This window comes from Pan paniscus, chromosome 19, assembly GCF_029289425.2.
Source record: "Pan paniscus chromosome 19, NHGRI_mPanPan1-v2.0_pri, whole genome shotgun sequence".
NCBI classification, from domain to species: domain Eukaryota; kingdom Metazoa; phylum Chordata; class Mammalia; order Primates; family Hominidae; genus Pan; species Pan paniscus.
In genome coordinates this window covers 23,421,030-23,438,707 of record NC_073268.2, presented here as the reverse complement: position 1 = coordinate 23,438,707, position 17,678 = coordinate 23,421,030, and the positions used below count along the sequence as shown (strand labels likewise).

Below are 17,678 nucleotides of genomic sequence, written 5' to 3'. Positions count from 1 at the left end.
TGGGTGGATAAGAGACAGGCCAATGGAGGGCCTCACGGAGGGGACAACTGCAAGGGTCCGACTCACCATGCAGGTCCTGAATAAAGCCGTGCTGGGCCTGGAGAAGTGTGGGTCGGGGAGGGATGGACACTGAACAGCAAGGCTCACCTCACATCCAGGAGACCCCCGCCAGCCCCGCCATGCCACAGGCACTGACAGTTGCCACTAAGCCTCAGAGGCCAACTGCATTTATTTGGAAATGGAGCAAGGCACTGGCCATGTCCAGGCTGGCTTTCCAGCCCTGTCCCCCAAAATCACAGTCTTCCTGCAATTACTCACAGGTGCTGGCCAATAGTGTTAGGTTCTCAAATGCCTGCCTCTACTCAGGCTATCCTATCCACCTGCAGGGTCCTTCCCCTCGGCCGTCACAGGATGAAACTCTGCCTCTTCACCATTGCCTGGAGTAGACAGAATAATGGCCCTCCAAAGATATGCCAATTGGAACCTGTGAGCATGTACCTTCCATGGCAGAAAGAGACTTTGCAGATGTGATTACATTAAGGATCTTGGAATGGGGGTTGGGTTATCCTGGATTATCCGATTGAGTCCAAAGTAATCACAAGGGTCCTTGTAAGAGAGAGGCGAGATGGTCAAGGTCACAGAAAGGAGCTGGGACCATGGAAGCGGAGGTCAAAGTGAGGCACTTTGAAGGAGGAAGATCGCACAAGCCAAGGAAGGCAGGCAGCCCCTGGAGGCTGGAAGAGGCCAGAAGACAGATTCTCCCACAGAGCCCCTAGAAAGAAAGCATTTCTGATGACACCTTGATTTTAGCCCATAAGGCCCATTTCAGATTTCTGACTTCCAGGCCTAGAAGATAGTAAGTTTGTGTTGTTTTAAGCCACTGAGTTTGCCACCACTTGTTACAGCAGCAACGTGGAACTCATACATCGCCTCTTCCTTCAGGCCTTTGTGATCCCTGGCACTCGCTCTTCCTCCTCTGAGCCCCTCTGGTGCTTTACCTGACCCTCTCCCAGACACTGTCCTCTCCCTATATGGGTGAGAATTTATTGGCTCTTATCCCCTCTACCAGCTAGTGAGCTCCTCGAGGCTGGGGTCTGGCTCATATTTGTGCCCCCTTGCCCAACCACTGGTTGGGCTGATAATTCTCCCTGGATCCTTAGATCTACTCTCCACCTTCCTCTGCCCTGCTCTGTACCTGGAAGGATGATCCCTGCGTCACTGGCTCCCTTCCCTCCAACTGCCCCATTGGAATCAGCCATCCATCAGTAGGCAGCAGCGGAAGATGGACGACAGGAACAAAGGGGCCTGTGTATCTATCCCCCCACCTCTCCTTGCCCAGCCATGGTTCTGGCTGCAGCTGCTCGCTCTAAGGCTCCTGCAGGGCAGCCCTCCCCTGGCCACAACCCCTTAAACTCCCTTTTCCCATCCCTCAGCTTCCCACTGCTCTGCACTGGGCTGTCTGATCCCTGCTGCTCCTGTCCACACCTCCAGAAATAGTTCCCTTTCTACACTCGGTCAACCCTGAGAGTCCGTCATATTCTGTGGGGCCCCTGGTGGATGCAGATGTGGCTGATCATCTACGTGGACAGCCAGGTGCAACATGCCTGTCTTAGATGGTGGCTGGCTGGGAGGGGCACTCCCCATCCCCAGCACACAGGCAGGAAGAAGGGCGTTGGCACTGACCAGGAGGGGCTGTGAGCAGGACAAAAAAGCAGCCAGACCCTCACCCCGTCTCTCCCCACACAGACCCACATGCTGTCAGTTCCCAGGACACATTTCCCCTTCTGCCCACCCTCACCCCTAGGGAGCTCCGGGCAGCGCAGAGGCTGGGTGAGTGGGACTGGCAGGGTGCCATGCCTTGGTCCCAGAGGGCTGCCTCCCTTCCTGGTAGGTCTGTGCCTGGTGCTGCCAGGCCCGGCCCAGCCTCCACACTCCTTCCCCTTCACACCACAATCTGAGCTGGTGAGTGACTCATCCCACCGTCCTCCTACGTGCCCCGTCCGTGACCCCACCAAACTTGGCCTCTCTTGGCTCCATCTCTGCACTGGCTCACAGCAGCAAGAGCATGTCCACCCCCACGCCCTGCACCACAGACTAAGGCAGCTCACTGCACCTCAACGAGGAAGAGCCAGGCTCTGACATTCCCAGCTTGGATCTCCGAGGAGGTGGCTGTACTGACACGTGGACAGGGCCCCATGGCCCCCACATTGACACACTGGATCAGGCAACTCTGCTGTCTCTTGACATCCATGATGTCCACTCCTTACAACAACCTTCCAAGGGTTACTGCCCATTTTACAGATGAGGAAACTGAGGCTCAGGGAGGTTACATGACATGGCAGGTGGTAGTGGAGCTGACTCCAAAGGCTCCTGCCTTCCTCCACAGCATCTCCCCCTCTACCCTGAGCCAAACTCCGGGAAGCCATGAGTTGTGTAGGAAAGGGCTTGGGCACTGGCTTGGCGGTCCAAAGCCCTGAGGCCAGGCTCCGCCTTTCATCAGCTGGCTGACTTCGGGCAAGCCCTCGGCCTCTGTGAAACTGTTTTCCAGTCCATAACAGGAACAGGGATCCTGCCCTGCCCACCTCACCCGGCATTCAGAGGCTCAGAGAGAAGAAGCAGCGTCTGCAAAGTGAAGTCTGGGGGAGGTGGTTGTGGGGTGCCTCAGCAGCCCGCCACCGGAGCCCGGAGAGAGGCGGCGATGTCCGCTTTGGAGCCAACCTCGGCTCCGGACAGGGCAGGCTGCCGGCCACAAGGCCCCGTCTTTGCAAGCTCCCCAGGCGGGGTGCAGCTTCCTTTGTCCCTAGGCGGGGTGCAGCTTCCTTTGTCCTCAGACTGAACATCTCCCTCCGCCACCGGTGCGGGAGGAGCCCAGGGCCTCGCCAACTCGGCTTCACAGCGCCTCCTGGGGGCCGCGAGGGGACTCGCCAACCTGCCTGCAGGCGGGCTCCCTCCTACCGCCTCCCTCTGCACCCCTGACCCTGCTCAGTGCTGTGTGAGAGGAACGGTCAGAGGGAGCCTGTCTGGGCAAAGGCAGGCCCCACACTCCAGGCTGCTCCCTGGCCTCCCTACAGCAACAAAGGGACGTTGAGCTGAGAGCAATACAAGAGAAAGAGCCCCAGGAGGGCTGGAAGTCCAAATGCCTGCATTCTACCTTTGTGGCCCTGGGCATGTGTCTTCCCCTCTCTGGGCCACAAAAGAGGGGAGGAGGCCACCTCTCTAAGGAAAGAGAGCTCCCCTCCCAGCGCTAAAACTGTGGTTTCTCTGACGCTCAATTTCCTGGCGTGTAACATGGCCACAAGGGGCCGCTGCAGCCACAGCTGTGAAGGAAACAGTTCACACCGTGCTATATCGTTCATGGATAGTTCATGGGGTTTTATAGGCTCTTGTTCATTTCCATAAAGTCTTCCTTGGACTTGGCAAACTTTTCCTCTGAAAATTCCAAAGTGTAACCAAGAAGGGAAAGGAAGAGAAGAGAACCAAGAGAAGGGCAAAGAGGATTTTATTTTGTTCGTGTTTGGACCTAAGAGAAAACCAGAAAGATTGCCCCTGCGGCTGAGGGGAGCCACAATATTGGCGAGAGATAGGAGAGGCCCCTCGGGGAGAAGAAAGCTTGGGGAATGCAGATCTCTCTTTAAGATTGATGACTTTCAGAATCATAAATCGGTAGAGCCAGAGAGTCCTCAGCCCTCGCCCCATTCCTTTATCAGTCACGCTTGCGCAAGCACTGGCCTCTGCCTCTCCTTGCAGAAGTGACTTGTTTACAAGTTAGTACAGCTAGTTCCTGCCTGACTGAACCACTGTCATCTGAGAATTGAGGGTCAAAGTTGGATCTTCCCAGCTCAGAGGAGAAGCCTTCTCTAAACAAAGGAGGGGCTCAGCTGGGTAGGTTGTTGCAAAGAGAACTCACTTCAGAGCCAAGTCAGCCAGGCCCTGTCACTTAAAAGCTATGTGACCTTGTGCAAGTCATTGAACCTGTCTAAGACTCAGGATACTGAGACAGCAAGACCTTCCTCAAATTGCCGAGGTGAGAATTAATGAAATAGTCTGTCTAACGTGCCTGGGACCTACCAGAAGCTCAGCCAGTGGAGTCATTAAATTTTGTCTTTATTATTAGCAATACAGTTCTCGTAGCACACATTGCAAAGGATCGTGTACCCAGCTCAGGGGCACAAGGTGTGTGATTGCGAGGACATCAGAGAAAACAAGGTGCGATGAACTGGCGGTAGGCATTTGTTGGGACAATGACAGGGCCCTGGCCTGATCAAGGGAAGGATCAGGGGGAGAAGGAGATACTGGGGGGCTGGGAGGTGGGGATGGAGGAGGGGCACTGTCCCCACAACTCCTCATGCTCGGCTTCTGCAGTCCCGAGTACAGACCCAACTCTGTTTCTCCTTGTCCCATTCTGCCTAAGGGCTGGAGCTTCTCAGAAACTCTGACAGGACATGTGTCCATCTTCAGTGGGGACCCTCCCCCTCCTAGAAGTCCCCCGTCCAGCTGGGGAGGACAGGTCAGGGTGAGGGCAGCAGCCACCCAGCAGCCTCCATCAGAGATCATCAGCATTTCCCACCATGAATTCAGCAGCGCATCTCATGGTCAAATCCGTAGGTGATTTCTGGGTTCTGTAGCCTCCTCTTGGAAACTTACAAAGCACTTTAAGCAAACAAAAGCTTTGGCCAGGTGCAGTGACTCACGCCTGTAGTCCCAGCACCTTGGGAGGCCAAGGCCAAAAGCTTTGAGAAGTCCTGCAAAAAAAAAAAAAAAAAAAAGGTTTGGTTTGTTTATCTCCATGTTTTCCACTGGATTTGATCACAAGAGTTTTGTTTGGGGTTATTTTATATTAATTAACACCCCAGGGAACATACACTGGAAAATCCAGGGGCCCAAAGAACTCAAGATAGGGCTCCAGTTAAGAACCATTATGTTCCAGACCAGCCTGGCCAACATGGTGAAACCCCATATCTACTAAAAATACAAAAAATTAGCCGTGTGTGGTGGCATGTGCCTGTAATCCCAGCTACTTAGGAGACTGAGGTGGGTGGATCACCTGAGGTCAGGAGTTCGAGATGAGCCTGGCCAACATAGTGAAACCTCGTCTCTACTAAAAATAAAAAAATTAGCCAGGTGTGGTGGCGGGTGCCTATAATCCCAGCTACTCAGGAGGCTGAGACGGGAGGATCACTTGAACCAGGAGGTCAAGGCTGCAGTGAGCTGGGATCGCACCACTGCACTCTAGCCTGGGTGACAAAGCGAGACTCCACCTAAAATTTAAAAAAAAAAAAAAAAAAGAACTAGTATGAAGAGAATGCTCTCAGCAAGCATCCCCTGCCCCAACTTTTTGTACCTCAAACATGACTGTTTGCTGTGGATTCTGAATTTGCTTTGTTTCCTTTGTATTTTGCAGTTTTCCATTAGGGCTGACAGAAGTTCCTGTGGGAAAACCCCAGCATGTGTTAGTCATGCTGAGGGGAATGGAGGGAAGGAACTCGCTTTGTTCTCATTTTGGCCTGAGAGGAGGGAGAACAGTAGGACCCCTGGGGCTTGGGGGCTGACATGGCCTGAGATGGATGTGAGACCCAGGGGCAGAGAAAATGCTAAGAGCTTTTCGGACCATGGATTTTCCATGACTCAGAAAGTCAGTGGAGCCCGCCCTCCCTGGTGCCCTCGTTCCTTCATTGCCACTGCATTTGTTCCACACACTGAGGAGTCTGGTGAGGAAACTGAGGCCCAGAGACAAGAAATACCTGGGACAGAGACTCACTGTTCATGGGTAGTTGCTTGCTTTCCAAGAAGACATTTCCAGAGCTTTCCTGCTCGTGGGAGGTGTCTGTAATTGTTTTAGACAGCATGAGGTGAAGAGTGTGGGCTTGCGGGTCAGACTCACTCAGATCCTTTGTCAGCTGAGTTGTGTCATTTCTCTGAGCCTCAGTTTCCCATCTGGGAAGCTGGTGGTAGTGAGAAATAAGGAAGATGACTTCTGTACAGGCTTGCCACCATCCCAGGACAGATGAGGCCCAGCTGCCATACAGAGGAGGTGACAGCATGGAGCGGGGTCAGGGGTGCAGAAGGAGGCGCTAGGAGGAAGGGACAAATGAGGATAGAGGCTGTTGTCCATAGATCACACTCCTTGGAGGGAGGAGGGACCCAACTCAGACACAGCTCCCTCAGGTCAGGGGCAGGAGCCTCTGAGGTGGGTGGGGGGGTGTGACGGGCTGGTGGGAGCTCGTAAGCAGGGACATGCCCCTGCCCTGGAGGTTACTCAGTGGGGCTGGGAGTTTGGCAGGTGGTGCTCCTCAGTCCAGTGCTGCTTCCGTGGGTTAGGATGAAGACCCATCTTCTTGCCTTGTCCTCCTCCACGAGGGGCTTATCCAGAACAAAAGCTGTTGGCAGTTCCTGGCCAACAGGTTCTCCTCCTCCACTGCAGGGCTAGAAAAAGGTGAAAACAAAAGGGACATGTGCTTCTCTGTGGCTCTCGGGGTACAGTTCAGTCTCCCCACCATGAGCAAGTCCTCCACGACTGACCCCCTACTCCCACCAGCACCTCGTCATCCCTCTTCAGCTCCTCCTCACCCTCTGCACAGTAGCCCCAGGAAGTTCAAGTTCCAGCTCCTCCAGTGGGCCACTTTCAGTCACACCTCCAGGCCTTCACTGATGCAGTTCCCCCTACCCAGAACTGCCCACCCCCAACACACACAAACACACACACACACACAAACACACATACACACCACCTCCATTGAATATCACCTCCACCAAATATCACCTCCACCAAATATCAAATATCAAATCCAACATCTTCCTGGTGTGTTGACCCAACACTTTCTCCAAAGAATGTTCCCTGACTCTCAAGACTGTTAGTTGTTTCTGCTGTGTGGCCCAGAGTCCCTGGGCTTCCCCCTAATGGAATGCAGCATACTGTATGGAGGTGGCTGTTACCTGTTGGTCTCTCCGACAAGACTCTATGGGGGCAGACTCTGCCTGGGTCACTGTAGTAGCCCCAGCTACTAGCCCCATGCCTGGCACAGAGTAGGCCCTTAGTGATTACCCATTGAATGAAGGGGGCAATGACAGGCAGAGTCTCCACTTGGGGCTCCCAATGAGCAGAGAACTTGGGGAAGCTAACCTTCCTCCCCACACACACCCCACCTTTGGATCTCAAGCTTGACTCTTATGGGTTTGGTGTTGATTCACTTCCCTGAGGTTTCCCTCCATCTTGACAAATGCTCCTTCTGACAACCCCAACATGACTGAGTCATGGTGAGGGCAAGAGATGAAAGGAATCATGTTTGAGAGTTTGGCCTGAGTTCGGGTGAGGATGGCATGTCTCTGAGGCTGAGGGTGCTGGTAGCAGCAAAGACAGACTGAGGGATTCCCGGGTGGGAAGAAAGCTCAGGAATATCAAAGCCATCGGAGGACACATGAGTGTCACAGCCAGCATGTGGGTGCAGAGCCATCCTTAGGGACTGTCTGTCCTTGCAGGGTTATTCACCCAGGACCGCTCTGCACCCACACTCTCTGGTTCTGATACTCATGTGTTCTCCGACAGCTTTGATCTTCCTGGGGAGAGATCAAGGTAACTCTTGGAGAAAATTGAGGCCACAGCGCAATCTTAAAAAGTGTTAAAAATTGTTAGAGGCCAGATAGGTCGCGCTAAGAGCAGGAGGTAGGGAGCCAGATCAACACTGATGTGGGTGACTTGGGCAAGGAACTTTTCTTCTCTGACCCTCAGTTTCCTCATCTGTAAATGGAAGCAACAGGAGCAATCTCACACAGTTGTGAGAAATCAACAGAATGACATATGGAAGCTTCCTGGCCCATGCCTATCCTAGGAAGCTTCCCCAGCCACCATGGCCAGGTCAGGAGACCCCATCTGAAAGTACAGCCCGTCCCTCTCATCACCGATGGCACTCACTCAGCACTGGCCTGTCTGCCTGTCTGCCTCTGGCACCAGACTGTGAGCCCATGGGGGCAGAGACCTTGTCTGTTCTGCTCACAATTCCATCTATTCCCAATCCCTGCCACAGAATAGGCACCCAATGAAGATCTGTTGAATGAATGAATGAATGAATGAATGACTTGAAGAGGGGATGAAAATAGACAGGAACTCCAATACGAGATTTTCAAAAACAGGCAGGTGAGGACCCACCAGGCCTTACCTCTCCTCACGATCTTTTAACTTCCTGTCGTACTATTTCTCCTGGGTTTTATTTTGTTGTTGTTGCATCATTTCTTGAACTTTCTTTCTGGTTTCACAAGAATTCCCTCAGACAATCCCAGTGGATCTCGGTCTAGTAAGAGGAACAGAGAAAGGAACTGATTTTATTCCTGTTTGGGCCTGAGATGGGGAGTGCTTCAGAGCCTGAAGCCAAGAGGCTGCAGCAGCAGCAGCAGCCTCCACAACCAAGCAGGACACTCCAAGGGGCGGGAACTCGAGATCAAAGCTCTAGAGATTTGGGTAGATATTTGCGGAGTGTTAGAATGATATGAATAATAATAGAGACCCTCCTCTGTCATCCTCCTCCCTGCACCGTTTGTCCATTCACCCATTCCTTCCTTTGACAAGCACAGACCCAGGGCCTTCTAGGGGGAATCTGAGATCCCGGGAAAGAATCTACCTGTGCCAGGTCACTCGTCTTATTCTCAGCTCTTCATACAGTCATTGCTTCCCACGTAAGCCTTTTTTCTTTCCTTTTTTTTTTCTTTTCTTTTTCTTTTTTTTTTTTTTAATTTAGAGACAGTCTCATTCTGTTGCCCTGGCTGGAGTACAGTGGTATGATCATGGTTCACAGCAGCCTCAAACTTCTGGGCTCAAGTGATCCTCCCACCTCAGCCTCCCAAGTAACCCAGTAATTAGGACAACAGGTGCATGCCACCTTGCCTGTCTAATATTTTTTTCTTTTTTTGGTAGATGCGGGGTCTTGCTCTGTTGCCCAGGCTGATCTCAAATTTCTGGCTTCAAGTGATCCTCCTACCTCAGCCTCTCAAAGTGCTGGGAATACAGACATGAGCCACCACACCCAGCCCACATAAGGTATTTTTGACAAGCCTCTGCTTATGGGATTTGCTAGCCTCTGTATTCTTTTGGGGCTCAATAATTGCTCAAGGCCATAGAGAACAGGAAACAGAGCACCAGCTTTGGAGCCAGGCCAAACTGGAATTATATCTTTGCTTGATCATTTACAAGCTATGTGACCTTGGACAAGTTACTTAACCTCTCTAATGTAGAATTTCCTCATCTATAAAATGGGCTTCATAATCCCAGTGTCCTTGGATCAGACTTCCTAGATTCAGTTCCTGTCTCCACTGCTTAGGAGCTGTGTGACCTTTTCAGCAAGTCATTTAATCTCGCTAAACATGTTTCCTCATGTGTAAAATGAAAACAAGGACAGCATCATGAGATTGCTGTGAGGATTAGATACAGGGTTTATTCCCTTATCTTATATAAAATGCTTAGCGAAGTACCTGGAACATTATTAAGTGCACAATCAGTGTTAGTCCTTGCTCCTTCCTTGTGGACAATTGTTCTTACACTTAGTCGCCCGGCTCCTTTGTAAAGGAATTCTCCCTCTAGTGTCTGTGCCTCCTGGCTATAGAAGCCAGAAATTAGCCTTCCAGCCTCCCTTGCAGCTGGAGCACAGACACATGATCAGTCACACACATCACAGAAGCCTGTAAGCTGGGAGCTAATGTCCTAAAAAAGGAGGCACCTGGTGGAATCCATGCTGGAAGGAGTAACTGCAGACCTCCACCTTCTAGAAGCAGCAGTGCCACAAGTTTGGTGATAGCGCCAAGTGGAATGGGCTACTGAATCTGCACCTGCAGATGGTGGCAAGGGTGGGCTTGCTCCGGGCTGTGCTGCCTTCAAACCTGTTCCCTGCGAGTTCTTCCTGGAGAGTCTATGGCTTACCTAACATCCTTTAACAAACTGGCTTCAGAGTGTGACTTCTGATCTTTGCAGGCAAAAACCCTGATGGCTACAGAATTTAGTAACAAGTGTGATTACTGGCATGAGACTTCTAAAAGATCTCCGTTTGGTTGTCCAAAAGACAATGTAAATTTAGCATGTCTGAAACTGACTCCCCATCTTTCATACCAGCCGTCTTCCATCCCACAACTCCTATCATCCAGTTGCTCAGACAAAAGACTCAGAGACCTCCTTGACTTCTTTCTTTTACAATATGCAGTCCTTCAAGAACTCCTGGCAGTGCTTTCTTCAGATAATGCTCAGAATCCAGCCACCTCTGACCGTCTTCACTCTGAGTGCCAGGGGCTCTTCACCTCCCTGCACACTGGGCTTTCTGTTTCTGCTCCTAGCCTCGCAGCCTCTCATCAAGTGGCCTGTCACTCCTCTGCTCAAGGCACTGTGTGTTCGGATGATCATCAGCACTAGCTGCTGTGCCTGGAGTGGTCCCCACACGCGCTTGACTGCCTCCCTCACTCCGTCAAGTTGATACAGAAGGGCTGGGCTCCTGGCTAAACCCTACCCTTAAGCCTGGAACCTCGGCCCTAAAGGACCCCATTTTCCCCAAAAATGTTACCTTTTTGGCCTGCCTGCCCACGTGCTGTGCCCATAAAAGACTTCAGCTGGCAGAGCAAGACAAGTGGCTGAGCATTGAGGATATAAGCGGCTGAGTGGCGAGCAGAAAAGCCACTGAGCATCAGAGACTGTGGATAGATCTGGCTAACTTCAGATGGTGCAGCTTTGGAGAGGGGCCCTGTCGGAGACGGTGGGGCTTCAGGGAAAGATCACCATCCCATCACCTTTCCATCCTCCCTTTCCACTGAGAGGCACCCAACACTCAGTAAAGTATTTTGCATTTGTCACCTTTCAAACAGTTTATGTGACCTGATTCTTCTTCCTGGACGCCAGACAAGAACCTGGGTGCCGAGAAGGCAGGGGCTGCCACCCTGAACCTCCACTGAACTGGTTGGTATTTGGCCATCCCCTGACAGCACAGCTGAAAGAATAGGGACGCTGCTGCAGGGCCCGAACAGAGCCTGCTCCTGCCAGAGAGGAGCAACCGGCTGGTTCCAGCGTTAATTTGCTCCGGTTCCCACACTTGCTCACACACTCACTCCCACAAGGAGTGGCCAGCAACAGGCTGAGTGAAACAAAGTGCTCCTTAGCTGGGCGTGATGGTGTGTGCCTGTAATCCCAGCTACTCGGGAGGCTGAGACAGGAGAATCACTTGAACCCGGGAGACGGAGGTTGCAGTGACCTAAAATCTCACCACTGCACTCCAGCCTGGGCAACAGGGCGAGACTCAGTCTCAAAAAAAAAAAAAAAAAAAGTGCTCCAGTTCCCGCCCATGAAGGGCGTCAGGGCAACTATTCCATCTCAAAGTCATTGCTTATGTTTTACCTTCTCAGTGAACCCAACCTTGGCCATCCTATTTAACATTGCTCTCCTCCCCACCCTGCCATAGCACTCCAATCTCCCTTGATATTCCCTACTTCTTTGCACACTTACCACCTTCAAGTATAGTATTATTTATTTCTTTATTACATTTGTTGCTCTTGCCCAACCCTTACCTATAATGCAAGCTCTATAAAGGCAGAAATCTTTGTCTCTTTTGTTCATTGATATATCCCAAGCATCTAGGACAGTGTCTGGCATAAAAGGAGCTTGATACATATTTATCCAATAAAGTTTGTTGAATGAATGACATGAGAATCACTTTGGTTATCTGGCCTAGATGGGCCAGTGAAAATCTGGCTATGATTAAAATGAGCTTCTAGAAGCCCACAGCATGTGAATTAAATTGGAGTGGGCTTGTTTCTTTTAACTGTACTGAAGAGCTTAGAGAAGGAGTAATACACTTGAAGTTCTAAGTTCCTGACTCTGTAGACAGTCAGAGGACCAGGGACTGTCCACAATTATTCTTTAAAAATATCTCATTTCTTGTAGTTACAATGCTGAAGTAGTTAAACTCAAAATTGACTTCTCCAAGTTCAAATCACAACCTTGCCAAGTCTCTTATATAAAAGTTAGAGCACTGATCAGGAAAGAGGGACACCCACAGAGTTGGAACAGGAAGGTATTAGAGAATTTAATTGACTCCAAACTCCAAATTATCTTCACACTCTACCCTACCACCCTTCATTGCTTTCAGAATTATAAATAAGCCAGATGCCAGCATACCTGGGGGAAGAGGCCAATTACAAAGACAAAGCTTAGAGAAAAAGATTTACACACCAGGAGAATTTCAAGCTGCTGCTAACCTGTATGAGCAGAAATGTGAAGACTGGGATTGGGAATGAATTTTTGAACCAGCTCAGTTAATGTGGAAGCATTCACCAGAGATTGGAAGTTCAGCTACTAGCTTAAATATCTGAAAGTGGATCAGAATGGTTGCTCAGTTGGATGACAGAAACTGAACTCAATAAAGGCTTATTTGAAATAAAGTTATTTCTAGAAAATCCTTTTTGTAATAAAGAAAAAGGAATCTGACTGCCTAGGGAGACAGGAATGTTGGGGTAGAATTATTGCGTGGAATCCATTCACTCATTCACCAACTGTGAGAGCCCAGAAGACACTGTGCAGACTCTGGCTTTTAAGAAATACATGGATCGGGGGAACACAGCATCTTTGAAAAACACAGTTAACAGTTGTTCTCTGAGGATGTGGATGAAATATGCTGCAGTTGAATTAGGCCTCCTGATTTGAATGGAGATGACATCTCAGGTACAACACGGCAAAGGTGAAGAGCTGGACTAGGATAAAATCTGTAGGAGTCTGTGATGGTGGGTCTCTAGGACAAAAATACATGAGCAGACCACCAGTCAGGGTTCAGTTTTTTGGTTTTTGGTTTTTGGTTTTTGGTTTTTTGGGTTTTTTTTTTGAGATGGAGTCTCACTCTGTCGCCCAGACTGGAGTGCAGGGGTGCAATCTCAGCTCACTGCAACCTCCGCGTCCCAGGTTCAAGCGATTCTCCTGCCTCAGCCTCCCGAGTAGCTGGGATTACAGGCACCCACCACCATGCCCAGCTAATTTTTGTATTTTTAGTAGAGACGGGGTTTCACCATGTTGACCAGCCTGGTCTCAAACTCCTGACCTCAGGTAATCTGCCCGCCTTGGCCTCCTAAAGTGTGGGAATCATGGACATGAGCCACCGTGCCCGGCTAGGGTTCAGTTTTAAGTAACAGAAACCAATCTCACTTTCTTAACAGAAATAAATTTAATACAAGGCATTAGGTGCTTGCAAAATCATTAGAAGGCTGAAGAAACAGACTCTATATTGGGCTTCTGGGCATGGCTTCCATATTAACACCACAGAAGTGGACCCCAAGGGAACTCTTGGTCTGCCACAATCAGAAAACTTGGGAATCAGGAAGCCACTACCAGACATGTTGGCCCCAGGGCCATACAGTATACCTGGCAGACCTACACAAAGAAAAAGCATTTAACTTGTCCCCCTCTACTTCTCTCCCCACTCAACTCATGACTCACAGAGTGCATCTGATTGGAAAAAACCTAAGCTATGGCTGTAGGGGAATCTGGAAAAGGGTAGATTTTAGATTACCAGCCTCTTGAGTATAGGAAAGCTCATCAGAAGGATGTTGAAACAGATAGGAGTGAGTCAGTCTTCCATATCTGCCACATTCACTACCCCGCCCCCACAAAAGAAAACTTTAGGTCAGTAAGAGACCTGTCTTGAGCCCCGTGATTCCAATTCCAAAATCGGAATTGGCTCATAGACCCAGAGAACTTTGAATGAAGGGGAGGCTTTGAGGAAGGGCCCTGCAGTAACATCACAAGCATGCACTATACGTCCACTGAGAGACACCCTATGCTCAATAAAATCTTCTGCATTTATCACCTTTCAAACAGTTCATGTGACCTGATTTTTCCTGGACACCAGACAAGAACCTGGATGTCCAGAAGGCAGGGATTGCCACCGTGACCTTCCCGTAGGAATCTGTGGGTATTTACAAGAATAGCTGACTCCTGAGGGAAGGAAAATACCCAGGCCTTTAGGGATGATTGGACGCTGGCTCCAAACCAATTCTAATCTCTGAAAATGCAGAGCAATACTGTGGTTCCCCAGTTAGAATGGAAGCTCATGTGAGTGTAAGTTGTATCTGTCATCTTGTCACTATTATTTTCCAGGCAGATCTAAAAACTACATTTACCAGCCTCCCTTGCCACTAAGATGAGCTGAGCAATTTAGGTTCTACTAGTCAGACGCACCCATGTGGGCTTGGTTTAGAAGGGAGGTAGGTGAGGAAATGAGGTTCACCTGGGACATCCAGCTTACTGGTACGGACAGCAGAAGCAGCGTGGCTCTGCAACTCCAGCTGGGTCCAGAATTAGTGCAGAATGGACTCAGAAGGCTCCAATCTGACTTGGTGGTTTCATGGTCTTGGCAGAGGCAGCAACTCCCTTGGCAGATCCACTCTGCTTTGTCATTTGGGGGGTTCTGGAAAAATCACCCTAGATTCTGTTTCTCCAGCCCTCCTAATGATTCTCTAAGGTATCTAGAGCTCTTGAAAATCCCTTACTTGTTAAAATAGGCAGAGTAGTTTCTGGTAGTTGCAATTGAGAATCTAACCAATATAGAGATCAGATGACAAATGGAGTTTTAGCCCAAGTTTGCTTCTCATGAGCCCAGTGGTATCCCAGACCAATCCTGTGGTTATTTCCCAGTGTCTGGAGTGGACTAGACATAGTCAGTAAATGGATCCTGATCCATGGAGTAAGGATTACGTGGTTTAGAAAAAGGGCCAACAACACTGCATCTCTAAGGGAATGACAGAGATTAGTGCCACATGAAAGATTTGATGGGCCAGGAGTGGTGGCTCATGCCTGTAATCCCTGCACTTTGGAAGGGCAAGATGGGGAGAGAACACAGGAATATAAGACCAGCCCTGGCAATAGAGTGAGATCCCTGTCTCTAGTTTAAAAAAAAAAAAATCTTCAAAAATTAGTCTGGCGTGGTGGCACACGCTTGTAGTCCCAGCTACTTGGGAGCCTGAGGTAGGAGGATTGCTTGAACCTGGGAGGTCAAGGCTTCAGTGAGCTGTGATTGTACCACTGCCCACCGGCCTGGGCAACAGAGAGAGACCCTGTCTCAAAAAAAAAAAATGATAAATTTAGGGTTAACTTGCCTAGTTTTTCTGTGCAGAACATGAACAGATGTTAGAGAATAGCCATGAATTATTTTACAATTTATCACATGGTTGTTCCAACAGCAGTCGTTGATCCAGATTGTGTCCCTTTTCTAAAGCAGATCACCATTGACCCTGGCACCTGCTGTGGGAAATTCTTTTTTCTTTATCCCAATAAACAAAGAGTACCAGAATAAATATGCTTTCACCTACAGAGAAAGCAACACGGTCATTCCCCTTATCCATGGTTTCACTTTCCACAGCTTCAGTTACCTGTGGTCAACTGTCATCCAAAAATATTAAATGGAAAATTCCAGAAATAAACAATTTGTCAGTTTTAAAGTGTGCTGCCCTGAAGAGCATGATGAAATCTCACACTGCCCCACTCTGTCCAGCCCAGGACAGGAATCGTCCCTTTGTCCAGCTCTCCATGCTCTATGCACCACCCACCCACTAGTTGTCGCTTAGTAGCTGTCTCAGTTGTCAGATCAACTGTTACAGTATTGCCGTGCTTGTGTTCCCTTATTTTACTTAATTATGACCCCAAAGTGCAAGAGCAGTGATGCTGATAATTCAGATTTGCCAAAGGGAAGCCACAAAGTGCTTTTTTTTTTTCTTAAAAGGAGTTTTGCTCTTGTTTCCCAGGCTGGAGCACAATGGCATGATCTCGGTTTACCTCAACCTCTGCCTCCCGGGTTCAAGCGATTCTCCTGCCTCAGCCTCCCAAGTACCTGAGATTACAGGCATGCGCCACCATGCCTGGCTAATTTTGTATTTTTGGAAGAGACAGTGTTTCTCCATACTGGTCAGGCTGGTCTCAAACTCCTGACCTCAGGTGATCCGCCAGCCTTGGCCTCCCAAAGTGCTGGGATCACAGGCATGAGCCACCGCGCCCAGCCAGCAAAATGCTTTCTTTAAGAGAAAAGATGACAGTTCAAAACTTACTACGGAAAGAAAAAAACCATATGCTGAGGTTGCTAAGATCTACAGTATGCTAAGATATTTTGAAAGAGAGAGACCACATTCAAATAATTTTTATTACAGTATATTGTTATAACGATTCTATTTTATTAGTTATTGTTGCTAATCTCTTGGTCTGTCTAATTTATAAAGTAAACTGTATCTTAAGTATGAATGTGTAGGAAAAAGCATAGTGTAGATAGATTTAGGTGCTATCCACAGTTTTGGGCATCCAGTCAGGATCTTTGAATGTATTCCCTGTGAAATAAGGAGCAACTACTGGGCATCTTTTCCAGGATGTGCAGAGAATCAAACTTGGAGGGTATGCAAACAGAAAAATTCCCCAAATCACACTCAAGGATTGCTCTAGGAACACACCACTGCTGTCACTTCTGGCCACCAAAATTGAAGCTCAAACTATGGATGATGGGCACTGCATGTCTTTGCCAGAGCCACTGCTATTGCTTCCTCAAAAAATCACATATCTCTGCCCAACCTTGTTCCTGCCATAAAAAATTCCACTCAGCACCTCCTTTAAATCAAAATCAAAGTCCTTCACTCCAATGGGGTGCCATGGTTAAAAAAAAAAAAAAGTCTTGTGCGGGCGCACCTGAGTGGCAGGGCTGTCAGGGGCCCATGCCCTAGATGCAGGTGAGCTCAGAAAAGCAAGTTTCTGACCTCTCCCTTGGGGAGCTTCACACTTAAGGTGGAGAATTTCCCAAATTGAGGTAGAGAAAAGATACATAAAATGGGCCAGGCCTTGTGGCTCACACCTGTAATCCCAGCACTTTGGGAGGCCGAGGCAAGTGGATCACCTGAGATCAAGAGTTCAAGACCAGTCTGGCCAACATGGTGAAACCCCTGTCTTTACTAAAAATACAAAAATTAGCTCAGCATGGTGGCAGGTGCCTGTAGTTCCAGCTACTCAGGAGACTGAGGCAGAAAATCGCTTGAACCCGGGAGGTAGAGGTTGGATTGAGCTGAGATCGTGCCACTGCACTTCAGCCTGGACGACAGAGTGAGACTCCGTCTCAAAAAATAATAATAATAATAAATAAAATAAATAAAAAGATACGTAAAATGGTAGATGAGGAAGACAGCAGGTAGCAGAAAAAGAACCAGAGAAGAGTAAACAGTTGCATATTAACAGTGGAGCGCTAGAAAAGAGATCACAGACTCTCACTGCTCAGATGTCTTGCTAGAGCCACCTTTGACCCAGAGACACTGATGACCTGCCTGCTCCCATATCCACAAATTCCAGGATCTTGAATCCCCCTGGGTTTCTGTGTCACTTCATTCCCTAAGTGTACTCTTACATAACCCCTCTGCCAGTGATTTGAGCCAGCCTGTGGCAATTTGTGTTTTCCAAAAATGACCACATCAATATATCCCATTGCATATGCTGTTCTTCAACGTGACATGGACACACCTCCATCTAGAGACGGGGTCTGTATTTGCTTTCTATTTCTGCTTAACAAATTACTGCAAACTCAGCAGCTTAAAATATCACCCATGTATTAGCTGACAGTTCCACAGGCGTAATTGGATTCTCTCTGCAGGATATCACAAGGGTGAAATCAAGATGTCAGCCAGGCTAAGCTCTCATCTGAATT

At 49.1% G+C, this 17,678-nt stretch overlaps 1 long non-coding RNA gene across 1 annotated transcript; it reads right to left on the bottom strand.

Moving 5' to 3' along the window:
* Window positions 1–3,482: 3,482 nt before the first annotated feature.
* Window positions 3,483–9,392, bottom strand: LOC130540923 (uncharacterized). Its single transcript, XR_008954958.2, has 3 exons — window positions 8,154–9,392; window positions 5,759–6,423; window positions 3,483–4,742 (listed from the first exon to the last, which is right to left on the bottom strand). It is a non-coding gene; the product is annotated as an uncharacterized LOC130540923 (long non-coding RNA).
* Window positions 9,393–17,678: the final 8,286 nt, after the last annotated feature.